The 18504-nt window shown below is 37.5% G+C and overlaps 1 long non-coding RNA gene across 1 annotated transcript in view; it reads right to left on the bottom strand.

The window, feature by feature from the left end:
• The window catches only part of LOC120308872, a 67519-nt gene extending 49301 nt beyond the window's left edge, over positions 1 to 18218 (bottom strand). Inside the window, exons 1-4 of the long non-coding RNA XR_005556946.1 lie at positions 18179 to 18218; positions 16830 to 16956; positions 14664 to 14724; positions 1264 to 1395 (exon numbers count right to left, since the gene is read on the bottom strand). This is a non-coding gene — a long non-coding RNA (uncharacterized LOC120308872). The remainder of the gene's footprint in view (positions 1 to 1263; positions 1396 to 14663; positions 14725 to 16829; positions 16957 to 18178) is intronic.
• Positions 18219 to 18504: the final 286 nt, after the last annotated feature.

Raw genomic sequence — 18504 nt, forward strand, 5'->3', positions numbered from 1 at the left:
CATAATGATAATGCTATTTCATATGAGACCCATATGTTGTAATATTTAGGGATTTTATTGGGGTTTTGGAGTATTTGAAGGTGAAACATATGCTGAAAAAAAAATGACTCGGTCTTTAGAGAAGGAAATTTCTAGGTAAGAAACCCCTAAAATCCTTAAGGTTCAAAAAAATCCCCAAAAGACAGAAAGAAAAAGCTGAAAATTTGGCTCTGTGAACCCCAAGGTCAAGGAGTCTGGAGATTACATACAGCATAAAGGCAGCCCTGCTTTAGAGATGATTTCATCTTGTAAAGTATGGAGTGGACCAAAGATCTCTTCAGATCTGACACATTAAATTCACTGCAAATAGATTTATGTAATGGGTTGAGCATATTAATTATATATTCTAGGAGATGATAGGTCTGAATAAATTAGCCATATATAAACATCTATGAAATGGTGGCCTGGCTTCCCTCCCTCTCATTTTCATTGACATGAATCAAGGAAAAAGACAACCAAACAATTGGTAAGCTAATGTCAAAGAGACACAAGTGATTTGTAAAGGTCATCCACTTGCACGTTAAAGAAAAGAAACAGAGATTCACCCTTCTATAGCATTAGGAAAAATAAGAGAAGAAATGTAACAGATACTGTAATTCTGATATTTTAGTTTCTGCTCTTTGGGTTACAAGTTTGTATCTTTATTAAAAAGGGCAAGGACTCCTTTGAACCAAAGCAAATGATGGAGATACTGAAAAAATTGTAATATGTTACTAGCTCTCCATTTCAGGTCAGATGCAGCAGTGGTTAAAGATGGTCAAGAAGTCATTGAGGCAATCTAACATACTTCAGGTAATCTTTAGAGAAAATACTTTGAATGGCTATGGAGAGGCTTTATGAGAAATTGATAGATTGGTGGACAAGGTTGAGTGCAAATGGGGGCAGAGCTATCATATTTTATTGACCTGAAAATCCTTACGAGTGGAGTTGTGTAAGGAGGAAAAGAAAGCTCTAAGCAGAGGAAGGAAATAGCTTTTGTTGTCACATAAGGAGATAAAAACCCAAACCATCTTTCAGCTTTGATAAAATGTACTTAAGAACTCAGTGAGCATTCTGAGGAATAATTGCACTGGAACTAAATGGAACTTCTAAGGAGGATTTTCTCACTGGCCCAGTTCTGGAAGCTAAGTACAAGGGGGGGTTGATATCCCTAACTGAGACTACAATATGCCTCATTTAACACTATCAAAACCATGGGGGGAAAGTAAGAAAATTATGACTCACCAGTATAAGTGTCAAAAATGATCCTCCAGGACCTTGTCATTAAAGCAGCATTTGATGGAGGCCAGGGCTGCTGGTGAAAAACCAACTTGGCAGCATTCAAACATCTGATTCATATTCATGAAGAAAAGCATGCTATGGATCGAAGAACAAGATAACAACATCAAGACTAGCCAGGGCTGAGGCATCTTTGTACAGGAAAGCTCTTTCATAAACCTGAACTTTATATGGTCCATAAAGTAGAATCTGCACTTCTTGGAAGGGTTGGCAGAAATGAGAACCAGTCTGTGGGAGATGGTGCTCAAAAATTAATGTGGGTAATTTCCAGTTTTATTTGTTCTCAGGCAATGCCTATATCCAGATCAAAGCAAGTACACATATCACTCACATCAGTTAGCAAAAAATATAACTTGATGATTAATTATCAACAAATATCAAAAAGTGTAAAATGAAAAAGTAGGGGGAAAGACTGCCAAAGAGGGAAAGAGACAGAGCACAGCAGATATTATAGTATAGTAACAGGCTATATTATCTACAGTATATCTATTTATCAAAGTATACAGAACCTTCAAGAGCTAGACAAGAAACAATATTGTAGGGACATTGCATAGATAGTCTCAAAGAGAGTGGCTTTTAGTCATTCCAGCTTTAACCGTTTTCTATAAATAATGGAGACAGGTGGAAAATAGAACATTGGTGATCCCTTCTCTATTCTGCACCATAAAAGAACAATTTGTAGGTGAGGATGATATCCAACAGATGAATGCTTTGTTGCAAGCCACATCTATCAAGGTGAGACAAGTGACATAGAAGATAAGAAATATTGCATTAAAGGCTTCCGGTTCCGGGTCACAGTGCTGCCGTCGTGCAGAGAGGCTTCTCTCTTTGCCGGCCAAGATTCCCCCACCGGTAGACCCTTGATTGGGTCGAAAGTCGCCCTGGAGGGGTGACCACTGTTGAAGAGGCTGCCTGTTTGACTGCAGAGGGGTGGCGGCACCCTCTGCTGTCCAAGTAAGCTCCTTTGGGCCGACGGAGTAAAGATCGGTCAATAAAATGGCCGATCACTTAGCTGCACCAACTGTAAGCTACAAGGCATCTAACTGAAATAGAACCACCGTAGAAGATTCAGTGAGACCTTTCCTTGCCTCTCCCTTTCCTATTTATTCCTGTCAAAAGCCTTTGGAATCATTTCCCTATCTTTTTAAAGCGGCTTTATTGATGGGGGAAGGAAAGCCTTGGAACAAAAGAAAAATTAATTTTAACTTTTTCAATGGTTGATTTTATTTTTGAATATTTGGTAGTCCTAAAATCCTTGTTATAGAAACTTAATATGCTAGCAATTTGGAAGATTTTTTTTTATTTTATTTTTATTTTATTTTTATTATTTATTTACTATTTTTATAACTAAAGAAAAGAAGGAAAAAAGGAAAAGATGTACTTTGGGTGATTCAAAAATGACTGTAATTAAACTAGATGCAACTTCTAAAAAGATGAACCACGAACTATTGAGAATCGCTACAACTTTTTCACTAGCCTATCCAAATGGACAATGGGAGATTCTCCTCTGATTTATGCGTTATGGCAAGAAAAAGAGGGAGTTTTATTTGTGGACTTAGAGACCTTACTATGGAAACCCGTTTGGAACAGAAAGAAAGCTAGAATAAGATATAAATATGGAATTTAAGATTACATTTATGGATTGCAATGGCTTTATAGAGATATGGATTGATTTGGATTTAGATTTTTAAAAGGTGTTTTTAGGATAAGATTTAGAATTTAATATTGAAATATAGTAAGAATATATCTTTTGGAATAATAGATCTTCCTTCTTTTCTCTTTCTTTTTCTTGGTCTTTTTTTGTTTCTTTCTATTATTTTTTTCTATTTTTTCTATGCTTTCTTATTATTAGATATGATAGTTAATTTGTGGAGCTATAATGATAAAAAGATTGTAATGATGGAAGAGATGAAATTAATAAATGAAGAATTACTGAATAAGAAATAGAATATAGTTGAGAAATGTAAGAATGTAATTATGGAAATAATATGCTTAAATAAGAGAAATTATGGACACCCAAATTGTAAATAATATTTTTGTTTAAGGCTAAGTTAGATATGGTATATGGTATTTGGAAATTAATAAACCTAAAAACAGGGTTTGATTTACATCGATGAAAAGTTGTTGATAATTTCTATTGATTAATTGAATTCTTATTTAATGAATTAATCTTATCTAGAAATGTATTAGTTTGACTATACTATTCTAATTGTTAGAGTGGGAAATTTTAAGGAGCATTATTTGAGCTATAAATGTATGATATTATTGTACCTAACTGATTACCCTATCTCTACGTTGTTTCTTAAGCTTTCTGGTGTAAAAAGGGAAAAATCAATAAAATTGTTTGGGGAAAAAAAGAAATATTGCATTAAAAAAGCAAAAAAAATGGATTTAAAATAGGAATACAAAATAGAAGTGCTAATGATTTTCTTAAATGATTAACATTTGTTTTAGCACTGTTGCTTAACACTGTTCAAAGAATATTTTGATTCATGTTCAGCTGTTAATATAATGGGCTGTGCAAGGCTGCCATTTCAGCAAATGCAGTATTAAGGTATTGTTATTTTAATACTGCATTGTTATTTCCTTTGCTACTTTAGCATAAGAAAATCACTAGAGATGACATCAGAATGAACAGCCAATTTCTAATCTGTTTCTGTTTATAATTAGTGTTGCATTTATGTTCTCTCTTTCCTAATTTATACAAAAAAATCTCACCTTACATTTTATATATGTCTATTTCTAAAAAGTCAGCTGTTTCCTATTATTGGAATATATTCTAGTTTCTCAGTGAAGGATTTTTAAGGCCCATGAGAAATCAAAATAACTATTGACAATCTATTCAAGCTGGCAACAATAACCAAGACTTTACCTCCATGCTGTCACTCCAAAATATTTCTGTGGAGATTGAAAGAGATTAATTATGTGTCTCTGTCAATTTCATGTTACTCAAAAAATCTTAGTGCAGACAGTTGTCAAAGCAGATAAAATTAAAAATTATATAAATAAATTAATTTTTGTTATTGCTATGGTGTCATTATGACACATGTACTTTCCAAAGGGCATATCAATCTATTTCAACACTTGCAATGAAAAAGTCTATCTCAAACAAGTATGTAAATGACATGTTAGAAAGGAATTAAAATATAAGTGGAAACATGGAAAAATATTCTCATTGCAATTATGCTTTCAATAATAATAATAATGACAGACTTTATCTACCAAGGCAAATAGGTGGGCGTGGAATGCTACAAGTAGATCAGATGGTTGAAGAAGAAAAAATGGCTTTGGAAGAATATCTGAAGAACAATGATGAAGATGCACTAAAATTAGTATATCAGGAAGGCTTACTGACTACTGGAGAGACCAAACTGGCCTACAAGAAAGACCAAGTGAAGAACAGAATAGAGGCATGGGAAGACAAAGCACTACATGGCCAATACATTAAAAAAATAGCTGGGAAAGCAGATAATAACAAGACCTGGCAATGGCTAAGAGCAGGAAAATTGAAGAAAGAGACCAAGGGACTAATTCTGGCTGCACAAGATCAAGCCTTAAGGACAAATGCATATAAAGTCAAAATTGAGAAGACAGCAACAGACAGTAAGTGCCGCCTATGCAAAGAAGCTGAAGAAACAGTGGACCACCTGGTAAGCTGTTGCAAGAAGATTGCACAGACTGACTACAAGCAGCGGCATGACAAAGTAGCAACAATGGTGCATTGGAAGATCTGCAAAAAATATCATTTGCCTGTAAGCAAAAACTGGTGGGATCATAAAATAGAGAAAGTCATAGAAAATGATAAAATTAAACTGCTCTGGGACTTCAGAATTCAAATAGACAAGCACCTGCAATAGGTGGCGCAGCAGTTAGAGTGCAGTACTGCAGGCCACTTTAGCTGACTGTGTTCAGCAGGTCAGCGGTTCAAATCTCACCGGCTCAAGGTTGACTCAGCCTTCCATCCTTCCGGGGTAGGTAAAATGAGGACCCAGATTGTTGGGGGCAATGTAAATATATATATACATTGCTTACTGGTGTACACCGCTTAGAGAGTGCTTGCACTTAAAGCGGTATATAAGTCTCATAAATAAATAAATAAATAAATAACACCCCAGACTTAACAATTGTCGATAAGAAAGACAAAAAAGTCTGGATAGTGGATGTGGCAGTGCCTGGAGGCAGAAGAATAGACGAGAAAGAACTGGAGAAAATAACAAAATACAAAGACCTACAAATAGAAATAGAAAGACTGTGGCAAAAGCAAGCAAGGGTGGTACCAATAGTCATAGGCTCCTTGGGTGCAATCCCAAAACAACTGGAGCACCACTTGAACACCATTAGCATTGACAAATTCGCTATTAGTCAGTTGCAAAAGGCAGCCTTACTAGGAACTGCTTCCATCCTGCGACGATATCTGTAATACCATCAAACATCCACATCTGCCTATCCCAGGTCCTGGGTAAGGACTCAATAAGTAGACAAAATGCCAAATTCAGTTTGAACATCTGACTGACTGTGCGATGATCAATAATAATAATAATAATAATAATAATAATCCCCCAGTGAGGCACTACCTTGACGTGGTTGTGGGGCTTGTGTACTCTGAGGAAGATGAGAGCTATGCCAGAGGTTCAACCATACTGGACAGGTCTCATCAGAGGAGTCAGACAAAGAGTGTCTCTCCCATAAAAAATATGGTGAGACGTAAATTTCAGAATGCCATACCGGCTCGGACGTCACCCGGGTTAACAAGGTCCGCACTAGATATTGGAGTTCCTGGATATCTGGTGAAAAATGGGTTACAGGACTCAGGACTGTTGGCTGAGCAACCAGGGCCAGCAGCTGCAGAACTACTGGAAGAAAAGGTGTTTACCCGTCGCAGATACACAGTGATGGAAAACAAAGAAATAATGATCTGTTACTACAGATCAAGTCCAACAAGAAGAGGATATCTAAAACGAATGCACCAGTTCTGGAAAGAACAACATCCAGAATCAGAAATAACAGAACAGAGACTAGCAGATCAACGCCGATTTATAACACGAAATAAAGTATTCACAGAAACAGAATTGGACGAACTGCAAAGGTTTACCCAGGGCAAAGAAATCAAAGCCTTACAAGAAGTAATTCAGAATGTAGAGGCAAACCAGGGGGAGTTGGCAGTGAAAGAATCCAGTAGAGATATATAACTGTTCTCATTTGGAAACCAGACACCTCTTCCTCAGGAAGAACAAAACCCTCTAACTAAAGAAATAAAAGAATTGAAACAAAGAATAATTGAGCATCTAGAACAGCACAAAAACAACAGAATAAGGCTGCCTGCATTGAAGCTTGTTCCAAAGAAACAGCTAGCACAAGCATTAAAAGATGCAAATACTGCAATAGCAAGTATAAGCACCAATTCACTGCAAGAAACAAACCAACTAATGTACAGCACAGCTGCAGTTATAACAGAATACCTGGGATGTAAAATCAACAAAAAAGAAAAACAAACAAACAGTGCACCACAAAAATGGAAGGTTAGACTAGAAAATAAGATCAGCAAGTTAAGATCACATGCAAGCAAGCTAGAACAGATGAAAGAAAAGAAGCTGAAGAACAAGAAGACCAAAGAATACCTAATCAAGAAATACCACTTAGAAACAAGGAAGATCAAGGAAGCACTGGAAATAATAAAGCAACAAATAACAGCTATAGCCAGGAAAATCATAGATATGAAGCTCGAATTGCAAACTATAGGCAGAACCTCCAATTTCAATCCAATCAGAAACGTTTCTACCAATCCATCAATGGAGAAACTGCAAGGAATCAGTCAGTACCTGACAAGGAAGAAACAGTGCAATTCTGGAAGCAGATATGGGATAACCCAAAGAAATACAACAAGGATGCAGCTTGGTTAAAAGAGGTGGATGCAAATAAAACAGAAGTTGAAATGAAAGAACTAGTAATAACAACAAAAATGGTAGAAAAAAGAGCAAAGAAAATCAAAAATTGGTCAGCACCAGGTGAAGATGAACTGCATGGGTTTTGGTTGAAACATCTAACTGTTATACACCCACTCATTGCCAAGCAGTTCAACAATATACTACAAGGAGGAGAAATTGAAAAGTGGCTAACAACTGGGAAAACCTACCTAATAATGAAAAATCCAGCAAAAGGGGCAACACCAGGTAACTACAGGCCAATTACCTGCTTACCAACAACTTTCAAATTACTAACTGGTGTGGTAGCTGATGCAGTACAACAGCATCTAGTTGAAAACAATCTCTTTCCACCTGAGCAGAAAGGAAACCGCCCCAATAGCAGAGGAACAAAAGATCAACTCCTAATAGACAAAATGATCTTGGAAAACTGCAAGAGAAGGAAGACCAACCTGAATGTGGCATGGATTGACTACAAAAAGGCATTTGACTCTCTGCCACATGATTGGATAATCAAGTGCCTAGAAATAACAGGAGTCAGTAGAAACATCAGAAAATTTGTGCAAAGATCGATGGCACAATGGAAGACACAGTTGCAGATCAATGGTGAGAGGCTGGGAGAGGTTAATATCAAGAGAGGAATATTTCAAGGAGATTCATTATCACCATTACTATTTGTTATTGCACTGTTTCCTCTGTCAACAATACTGAATAACTCAGGACATGGTTATCAAACATCAAAAACATCTGCTGGACTATCCCACCTCCTTTACATGGATGATCTGAAGCTGTATGGAAAAACATCATCTGAAATAGAATCGCTGCTCTACACTGTCCGTATATATAGCCAAGATATTGTAATGGAGTTTGGCTTGGACAAATGTGCCACACTTACTATCAAACAAGGAAAAATAGTGAAAACTGAAGGAATCAAGATGCCCCACGAAAATAACATTAAGAGTCTGGATGAGGAAGAGTACTACAAATACTTGGGTATCCTTCAAGCTGACAACATCAAGCACACTGAAGTCAAGAAAAAGATTAGAGGTGAATACATCAAGAGAGTGAAGAAGATCTTAACATCCAAACTCAATGGAGGAAATACCATAAAGGCAATCAACACCTGGGCAATCCCAGTCATTAGGTACACAGCTGGAATAGTGGACTGGACTCAAGCAGAACTAAAAGCAATGGATAGGCAGACCATAAAAATAATGACAATGAATCATGCCCTTCATCCACGCAGTGACATTGATAGACTTTATCTACCAAGGCAAATAGGTGGGCGTGGAATGCTACAATTACATCATATGGTTGAAGAAGAAAAAATGGCTTTGGAAGAATATCTGAAGAACAATGATGAAGATGCACTGAAATTAGTATATCAGGAAGGCTTACTAACCACTGGAGAGACCAAACTGACCTACAAGAAAGACCAAATGAAGAACAGAATAGAGGCATGGGAAGACAAAGCACTACATGGCCAATACATGAAAAAAATAGCTGGAAAGCAGATAATAATAAAACCTGGCAATGGCTAAGAGCAGGAAAATTGAAGAAAGAGACCGAGGGACTATTCTGGCTGCACAAGACCAAGCCTTAAGGACAAATGCATACAAAGTCAAAATTGAGAAGACAGCAACAGACAGTAAGTGCCGCCTATGCAAAGAAGCTGAAGAAACAGTGGACACTTGGTAAGCTGTTGCAAGAAGATTGCACAAACTGATTACAAGCAGCGGCATGACAAAGTAGCAACAATGGTGCATTGGAAGATCTGCAAAAAATATCATTTGCCTGTAAGCAAAAACTGGTGGGATCATAAAATAGAGAAAGTCATAGAAAATGATAAAATTAAACTGCTCTGGGACTTCAGAATTCAAACAGACAAGCACCTGAACATAACACCCCAGACTTAACAATTGTCGATAAGAAAGACAAAAAAGTCTGGATAGTGGATGTGGCAGTGCCTGGAGACAGCAGAATAGACGAGAAAGAACTGGAGAAGATAACAAAATACAAAGACCTACAAATAGAAATAGAAAGACTGTGGCAAAAGCAAGCAAGGGTAGTACCAATAGTCATAGGCTCCTTGGGTGCAATCCCAAAACAACTGGAGCGCCACTTGAACACCATTGGCATTGACAAATTCGCTATTAGTCAATTGCAAAAGGCGGCCTTATTAGGAACTGCTTCCATCCTGCGACGATATCTGTAATACCATCAAACATCCACATCTGCCTATCCCAGGTCCTGGGTAAGGACTCGATAGGTAGACAAAATGCCAAATCCAGTCTGAACATCTGGCTGACTGTGCGATGATTGATAATAATAATAATAAAAAAAATACAGACAGATCGCCATTTGAAACACAACACACCAGATATCGCAGTTGTAGAGAACTGAAGCATATAGCTGATTGATATCACTGTACCAGGAGATGCCAGAGTCGAAGAAAAAGAAAAAATTACAAAATATTACAAAATTACAAAATATTGTGACCTGGCCATCAAAACTGCACAATTATGGATGAAACATGTAACAGTGATACCCATTGTCATAGGGGCACTGGGAACTATGTCCAAAAACCTTGCAAAATATTTCAAGAAACTGCAGTTTCCTGCAATAACTCCAGCAATGCTACAAAAAACCTGTGCTACTCGGAACATATTACATTTTAAGGATGTGCCTAGTTGATACCTAGGATGGTGGCAGCAACCCGTGTCAACCAACAGCGCCAGTCAATTTGAATGTTCAGTTGACTGAAGTTCATGTCTAAGATTTGTCTGGTATGATCTGTTTTTGACATGTTGGCTTTTGGCAATGACTTTGTTTGTCTCTAGGTGTTCGCGGATTCGTTGTTTGATTATCTTTTTCAGAATCTTCCCAGGATTGAGGTTAGGCTGATAGGTCTATAGATTCCTGGATCCATTTTTTTTCCTTTTTTGAAGAACTACATCAGGTCCTCTGGTAGTTCCAGTTCTCTGGTAGTTCTCTGGTGCTCCAGGATCTTTGAAAGATATAGTTCAGTGGTTCTGAGATCACATCTGCCAGTTCCTTCAGAACCTTGGGGTGTACTCCATCTGGTCCTGGTGATTTGAACTCATCTAGGGTAGACAGATGCTCACTTACCATTCTCTTGCCTATCTTAACTTGTGTTTCTAATCTGTTTTTTAAAGTACTGTTTTTGATAGGTTGGGCTGTTTTTCCCTTTGTGTAAAGACGGATGCAAAAAGCAAGTTAAGTAGTTCTGCTTTCTCCCTGTTGCTTGTCACCTTCTTGCCACTTTCTCCCACTAACGGACCAATCATTTTAACTTTTTTCTTCTTTTTTTACATGTTGAAAGCAGCTTTTTTGTTATTTTTGACTTCTGTCACAAGCCTTAGTTCATTTTTAGTTTTAGCATTCCTCACTTCATCTTTGCAGGCTAGCACTATTTGCTGATATTCTGCCTTAGTTATGTACCCCTCTTTCCACTTTTTATACTTTTCCTTTTTGTCTTTCAATTTATCAGAGGTTTTTTTTAGACAGCCATGCTGGTTTCTTTTGAGAGTTGTTAGTGCTAGACTGGGCTTTTATAATCTCACTTTTCAAAATTTTCTAAGCTTTTTGACTTATTTTCCCCTTAGAATAAATAGAGCTAGAAGGGATCTTGGAGGTCTTCTAGTCCAGCCCCCTGCTCAAGCAGGAGGACCTATACCCTCTCAGACAGATGATTGTCCAGTCTCTTTTTAAAAACTTCCAGCGATGGAGTGCTCACGATTTTGGGGTGTAAGCTGTTCCACTGGTTGATTGTCCTCACTGTCAGGATTTTTCTGCTTAATTCCAGGTTGCTTCTGTCTTTGATCAGCTTCCAACCATTGTTTCTCGTCATTCCATCTGGTGATCTGGTGAACAACCTGACCCCACTTGAGAATCCTTGAGGAATTAGCTCTCTTAAAGTCCAAGACTCTAGTTTGACTGTGTTCTATTGCTTGTGCTTGCATATTGTTGAATTCCAATATTGTATGATCATTCCCCCAAGATTCCTGTGGCTTCAATACCTTCTATCTTTTCATCTCTGTTAGTGAGAATTAAGTCCAATATGGCTGATCCCTTAGTTCCCTTCTCTACTTTTGGGGAGACAAAACTGTCTGCTAGGTTTGTCAGGAATCTGTTTGATCTTCCACTTGGTGCAGAGTTTGTCTCCCAGTTGATGTCAGGGTAATTAAAGTCCCCCATTACTATTGTGATGTGCTTCCTACATACCTTAGTTAAGTGACTAGCAAAAAGTTCATCTATTTCCTCAGTTTGGTTGGGTGGCCTATAGCATATAGCTACGGCAATATCATTTTTCCCCTTTTATATGCATTCAAGACAGTTTTCATCATTGTTGTGCTCTATTTCTGTCTTCATGGAAATATGTAAGAGCTGAATGTAAGAGCTGTTGCCAAGGAAAAAGGGGCTGAAGTAGTTTTTAAGTCTACAACTGGAAGGTAACATTCAGAAGCAACTCAGGCAGACATTGAACTATGAAGATAAGGAATAGGTACAGCATAATTACACTTGCAAGATTCTGTTATTATAGCCAGTTTCAATAAATGTAGTTTAGCCTTCCTATGGAGTTGATTTCCTGGTCTGGTCTACCTAGTGGAACTGGCACTAATTAGAGGAACTGTTAGCCAGTAGAACAAGCTGTAGTTCTTCATTGGAGGTTTTCAAACAATGGTTGGATGCTCATTTATCAGAGATGCTTTATGAGATCCTGCTCTGATCAGGAGATTGGACTAAATGACCCTAGCTCCATGACTGAATGCTTCCCTGGTGCTATAAATGTGCTGAATCAAATAGCCTATTAAATTATCATAATGTACTCTACCTTGGTGGTTCATTAAAATAAGTTCAGCATAATACTGCCTTAAACCTGAACTCTGTATCTTTGAACTTTTTCTACTCCTTGTGGGAAAAGTGGTTTAGGGTAAGGGGTATTTTGCAGGGAATAATTTATTTTTATAAGGGCACCTTGGCTCAGTGGTTAAAGGATCTCAGCTTGTCAGCTGGAAAGCTGACAGCCCAGGTTCAAAACCAGAGAACTGTGCAACAGGTTGAGTTTGCTCCAGCTCCTGCCCACCTAGCAGTTCTAAAGCATGCAAATGTAAGTAGATAAACAGGTACCACTTCAGTGGAAAGTTACAGCATTTTGTGTGCCCCGGCATATAGTCATGCTGGCCACATGATTATGAAAATGTGTTTGGATAACACTATCTCCCTCAGCTAAGAAACAGAGAAGAGCACTGCCCACTAGAGTCAGACATGATTTGACAGGGAAAACCTTTACTTTTTAAATTTCTTTTTATTACTTCATGGAAGAAACTAGAATAAGGAATCCCTGCTGAGTATGTACACAGAATAAAAATAGAAATGTAAGAAAGCCACCTCCACCTCTTTCTTCTCCCCTCCATCACTAACTATATCACTATTCTCCTCAGATACAGTTAGTTCTCTTTCATTCATCTCCAACCCAAATAATCTGAACAACTGAAAGGGACATGTGGCTCTGCACTAACTCTGCCCCATTTGATCAATAGTAGGCAAGAACTAATAAATTGCTCTGATACCAATACCAATCCAATCTATTCAAAGAGTGTGTCTCCTAAACTGGATCAAGGATTGTTCAGTAATGATGAATGGTAGGTTTAAGAAAGAAACACTTCTTCACACTAAACATTCCTAACAAATAATGTAACTTTTACAATACACACTTAAAATCACCACTATAGATTTAAATAGATTTCAAAGTGGGTTCAATTTCATTTCAATATTTGACAAAATTACAGAAAAGTAGTGGAAATTTATAGTGACCTCTATAATTTACTGCTGGAAAATAATGTACAGTTAAAACATTTTATTCTTTCCTGCAGAAATACTATTTTTCATAATTAAATCTACAGTTAAAACAAGCTATGGGTGTTTAAAGTTGTACTAAAATCAAATGTAGTTCTATTTCACTTTTTCCTTTTCCCCTTGCTCTTGCCCTATGTTCTTTCATTTATGTTGGTTTTTAAATTTTTCTGAGTGGTTGGCAAGAAAAGACAGAAAGGAATGGTGTTAAAATATGCTGAATTACTCTGATTCTCACTATTTGGAGAGCATTTGAGTTTAGAACACAGATTGGAGACTCTAATGAAAATATCTATGTTACAAATGTGAAATAAAGTCTGAGTTACAAGTCAGAAATAATGTCATGCATGAAAATAATAGGATTCCCCACCCCCCCAAATATAGCTATAGATGCTAGGGTTGAATATTACTTTACATTACACTGGGGCAAAAAAGTGCTTCAGAACACATGAGACATGCATTTAACACCTGTCTGAAAATTCCTAAAGCAGCCATGTCTTTTCTTGGCCCCATGTGGAAATACACATGGAAAAATATATTTGGAACCAATATATTGGGAATTGCCATTGAATCAAAGCAATGCATAGCTGTAATGGTCTTTTCTGAACCTGAGAAAAAGGATAAGGTTTTTGAAAACACCACAAATTCAGAACATCTGGAGATCATTCCTTTATCTAATCAGTGGTTAGTTAAATTTCCTGCTCATCAAATGGCTGTTAGCAACTTAACAAAAGCTCTGCTCTATGCATATTCAGAAATAAATGTGATCCTAAAATATTTCATTGTCAGGATTTATATAACAATATGCTGTCCTTCCCCATCCAATAAAGAATGTAATTGGCTATCAAATTTTGGATAACAATCCTAATTGATAATATGCTGATGTGGGTCAGGTGAAGAGATGACAATTAATGAACCCTGACTAGACTGATATTATTATTAGACTATATTATGCCTGTCACACTTTAGCATAGATTGTGCTCAGCACAATCTATGTTTTAATTAAAGTATAGGGAACCTGAAGTCTATTGGCGTTCAGAAAATCCAAATCCAGAGACTCTAGCAATCAAAATGCCTCATTGGGACTCATGTTTATCCCACAATATTCTGTAGTATCTGTAACATTCTTCATTCCTATACCCCACTTCTCCCACTTCTCGCAAGTCAGTTTTCTATATCTATCTAACCATACACATTGAAAGGTATGAAGAAATAGCAGGATTCAGATATCATTTCTTTCGGTCTGTATGAAGCTAAAACAGTCAGTTAGCTTTTCTTGCCAAGTTTTCAGTACAAAGTTTCAAAAATGCATGGCTTCCATTGATAAAGCAACATCCATGCACTAGAAATATAAATACATAATGGCTATCTGGTAAGAATATAGCATATTACATTTTTCAACTGAAACTGAATGACAAGCCAAAAGAACTTAAATAGGTGCAGGAAATATATTTTTAATTTTCCGGTTTATAGTCTAAGATAAAATGTTTCTGTATTTCTAGCAAAGCAGCATTGTAAAACTAGTTAAAAAAACAATTTGAAACTCACAGGGATGAGTCCTAAATGTCATATTGAGAAAATGGATAGTTGGTCACTATATTCAAAAGGCCTAAAGAAATAAAAAAAATGCAGATATTATACTTTTTTTTGCGTCTGGAATATAAATGATAAGACTAACAAGAACTGCATACTTAACTGAATGCCCAGTTTTAACAACAGACATCATCCTTCAAAGAATCAGTGTTTCGATTTTCAGCATATTGATGGAATTATAATTTATGCAGAACACATTTCCCAGGTGTTCTGACCAAGATAGTAAATGGAAAACATCATATATATGACATACTGCTTTCCATTAACCCCCTGGCACCAGCAATTTCATCCCACCCATTTACTAAAGACTAATCCATTTTTCTCTTGGTACTTAGCATTCAAATAAAAATTCTCAACTTTTGATGCCAAAATATGTATATAGTTTTTAGAAGAAGAAAGGCATGTGGTAGTTTTGATCCTTTGCTAACAATACGTCTTATTATACCAAATTAATGACAAATATGCTTTTAAACTAAAACATTTTTCAGGTTATTGCATCAGAGCTCCTCCTCTCAAAGAAAGATAATGCATTCTTTGATTCATATAGTTCAAGAGCTGGATTTATCCTGATCCCTATGTTTGCCTTGCTTCTCTGCCTTGGTAGTCTTTGTTGCCTATTTATCTTATCTTATGCAGCTTCCCTTTACATAACCTTACCTCATAGTGTCCCTGGCCATGCCATCAACCTCTCTGTGCATGAAATATATCTTTGACTTCCTATCCTTCCCTGTTCCAAGAGGTAAAACAGAAAAGCTCTGCATCCTTTTCATTCTTTAGAAGAAATCAACTTTCAGAGGCATTGAGCTAACTAGTATGGAAGGAAGGACATACAAAAGCTTCTAGTGTTAGAAGCTAACACTAGAGTTCCCTCTAGGTCAGTGGTTCTCAACCTTTTTAATGCGCGACCCCCAACCGGTCGTAAGTCGAGGACTACTCAACCGGTCGTAAGTCAAGGACTACTCAACTGGTGCAGTACCATTTGCAGAATGGGACTTTTGGCGGGCTCAGCAGGGCAGAGACAGCCTGGACAATTCCTATTGGCTTTTGAAAGCCAATAGAATTAGACTCTATTCAAGAGAGTCTATTCTACTGGCTTTCAAAAGCCAATAGAATAAAAGGGAGTAGCACAGCTAAGGAAAAGGAGAAAAAAATGGCGGACTGCGTTGTTTGGCGACCCCCGTGAAATGGTCGTTCGACCCCAAATGGAGTCCCGACCCACAGGTTGAGAACCACTGCTCTAGGTGGAAATTTCTGAGTCAGGATTAGTCATTTCATGTCTAGCAGTGTCATGGAAACTATATGCACAGAAAGTTATTCAATACTTTGAAATATTAAGTAATGCAAGTGAATTTTGTTTCAAACAGGGATAAGCATTAGCAGCATCTATTTTCAACTGAGTGTTTAATTTGTGCTTATATACCTTTCTATAGTATGACCTGAACATGGTGAATTCTGTATCAATAACTACATTGGAATGCCTCTGTTCTATTTTGTATCATTAGATATTTTGCACAACCACAGGGTGATAAAGCACACAATAGTCTAAATCAGCGGTTCTCAACCTATGGGTCGTGACCCCATTTGGGGTCGATCAACCATTTCTTGGGGGTCGCCAAACAAGGCGATCCGCCATTTTCCCCCCTCGGGGGGCCGGCGCCGCGCATGTGTGCCGCGCATGGGGGCAGCGCCTCGCATGGGGGTGGCACCGCGCATGGGGGTGGCGCCGCACATGGGGGCAGCGCCGCGCCGCACATGGGGGGGGGCGCTACGCATGCGCGGCACATTTGTGTGACGGGGGTCGCCGTCACACAAACGTTGAGAAGCACTGGTCTAAATATATGAGCTCTTATGAATTTAGAGATGATAGTATCAGTATAAGAATAAAAATTTGTCAGAAGCCCTTTCGATACATAACCACTCTTCAAATAGATATAGATATATCTATAATAGATATAATGAAGCATCATCATCAAGGTGCAGTACAAGTCACAATAATTATGAACTTCCATACAATAAAATAGTTCACATGTGAGAAGCCAAGCCAGCAAAAAGCTATTAACACAACGTCTATCTATACTAAGCCATTCGACAAATAGAGGTATTTAAAGCCATTTTACATACCATCAAAGTTTTTCAGAGTTGAAGGAACTATTGGAACTGATTCCAGATTCATGAGTCCACAACTCTTGACAAGCTGAAACCTGGAGACTTCAGCACAGGTGTCAAGAACAAAAATAAGGAACTTCTCCTAGGAAAATAAAGAGCAATCAGGACCATACAGAGAAATAAGGAATGACTGACATTCTAAACACAAGCACAAGTAGTTTAGTTCCAGCTCTAAATAGGCAACCAATGAGCAGCACCCTGTTTTAATGAGATATAAAAATAGCATGGAAGATCCAAAACAGCAGCACTACTCTAGATTAAATCAGGAAAGCAACAGAGAACTCAAGGACACTTGATAGAAAACTATTGCAGTAAACTAGGTTTGGAAGAAGGAAAGCACTAATAAAGCCCTTCATAAAATTAGCCTAAATGATCAATGTGTACTTTATAAGGAAAAGGGAAAATACAAAGAGATGGCTTCTAAGTGAGGTTCTATGGAGCACTAGACATCTCCAAAGGATAAGTGATGGCTCTGCAATATAAACAGTGACCAGCAGTTATTTCTGCTGGTGAAGTCTTTCTGGATAAAGGAGAAAGCAAGAAATTGCCCGTCTGTGCCCTGGATAACTGTTCTTTGAGAGAGAAACTTGAGGTTTTCTCATGAGTGAAGTGGCTGGGGACCATGTGAAAGATATTTTGCTCTCACTTGCAATGTGCAATCTTTTAAAGGACACTAAGTTCAATCAAACCTTCGCCAGAAGTTTTATTGCTTGGATTAATGGACAGCCAATTAGAAAAGAGCCATGGAAGATCTTGTTAAGATTGCATGACTATTATATGAACAAAAATTTTGATGGAAAGTTGTGAAGCAGATGGCAGACTGCACCTTCCTGTTTACCTTCTGCAACTCTGGAATGTAATTTAAAACATATTAGCAATTCCACCCAGAAAAAATAAAAATAAAAACCCTTTAGATCTTTGTCCAAATAAGTTCTAAGCTGAATGCAATCATTTGGAAATTAGGAGCACTAATAATAATTAAGTGAGACTATGAGGAGAAGTGCCAATAACCATAAATAAATCGGAAACTAATGTTGCTGCATTTTAAATCACCAAACCAAATAGAATCCACTAAAAGATTTGCAAAAGTTCAGTTTGGCCATTATTTGAACTACAACAGTAGTTCAGGTGGTTGAAAAGTTTTAAAAATAGTCTTTCTCAATCAAATCATGATTGAAAATTAGTCACCAAAGAGAAAACCTACTCTTTAAAGAATGTTTAACCATCAAATTATATCCCAATTTATACCCAGAGCAGAAGCATTGAAATGAGCAGTGTGGTGGCCTACTAGTGAAGACGCTCACCTCCCACTTGGAAGTTTCAGAGTTCAGATGTTTCTCTCTCCTAGGGCAAAAAGAAAAAAAAAATCTGCTGCGAACTCATGTGGGTGTCAGGAAGGGCATCTGTCCAGTAAACACTCAGCTCCGTCCAGTCACCCCAACTCTAACCTACTAAGGCATTACAGGGTCGTAAAAAAGGGAGTTAGCAGAAGCATTGAAATGATTTTTTAATATAGTCTAATAGATTCTTACTTACAAAACTTTTAGTGTTTATCCAGCTCATGGTGGATTGCCACAAAATGATAAAATAATGGGCCTGATCTTGTGATCCCAGATTGCTCTAGGCATGT

The sequence above is a fragment of the Crotalus tigris genome, unplaced genomic scaffold (genome assembly GCF_016545835.1).
Source record: "Crotalus tigris isolate CLP2741 ecotype Arizona unplaced genomic scaffold, ASM1654583v1 scf7180000017952.28453644438:3035480, whole genome shotgun sequence".
Lineage (NCBI taxonomy): Eukaryota > Metazoa > Chordata > Lepidosauria > Squamata > Viperidae > Crotalus > Crotalus tigris.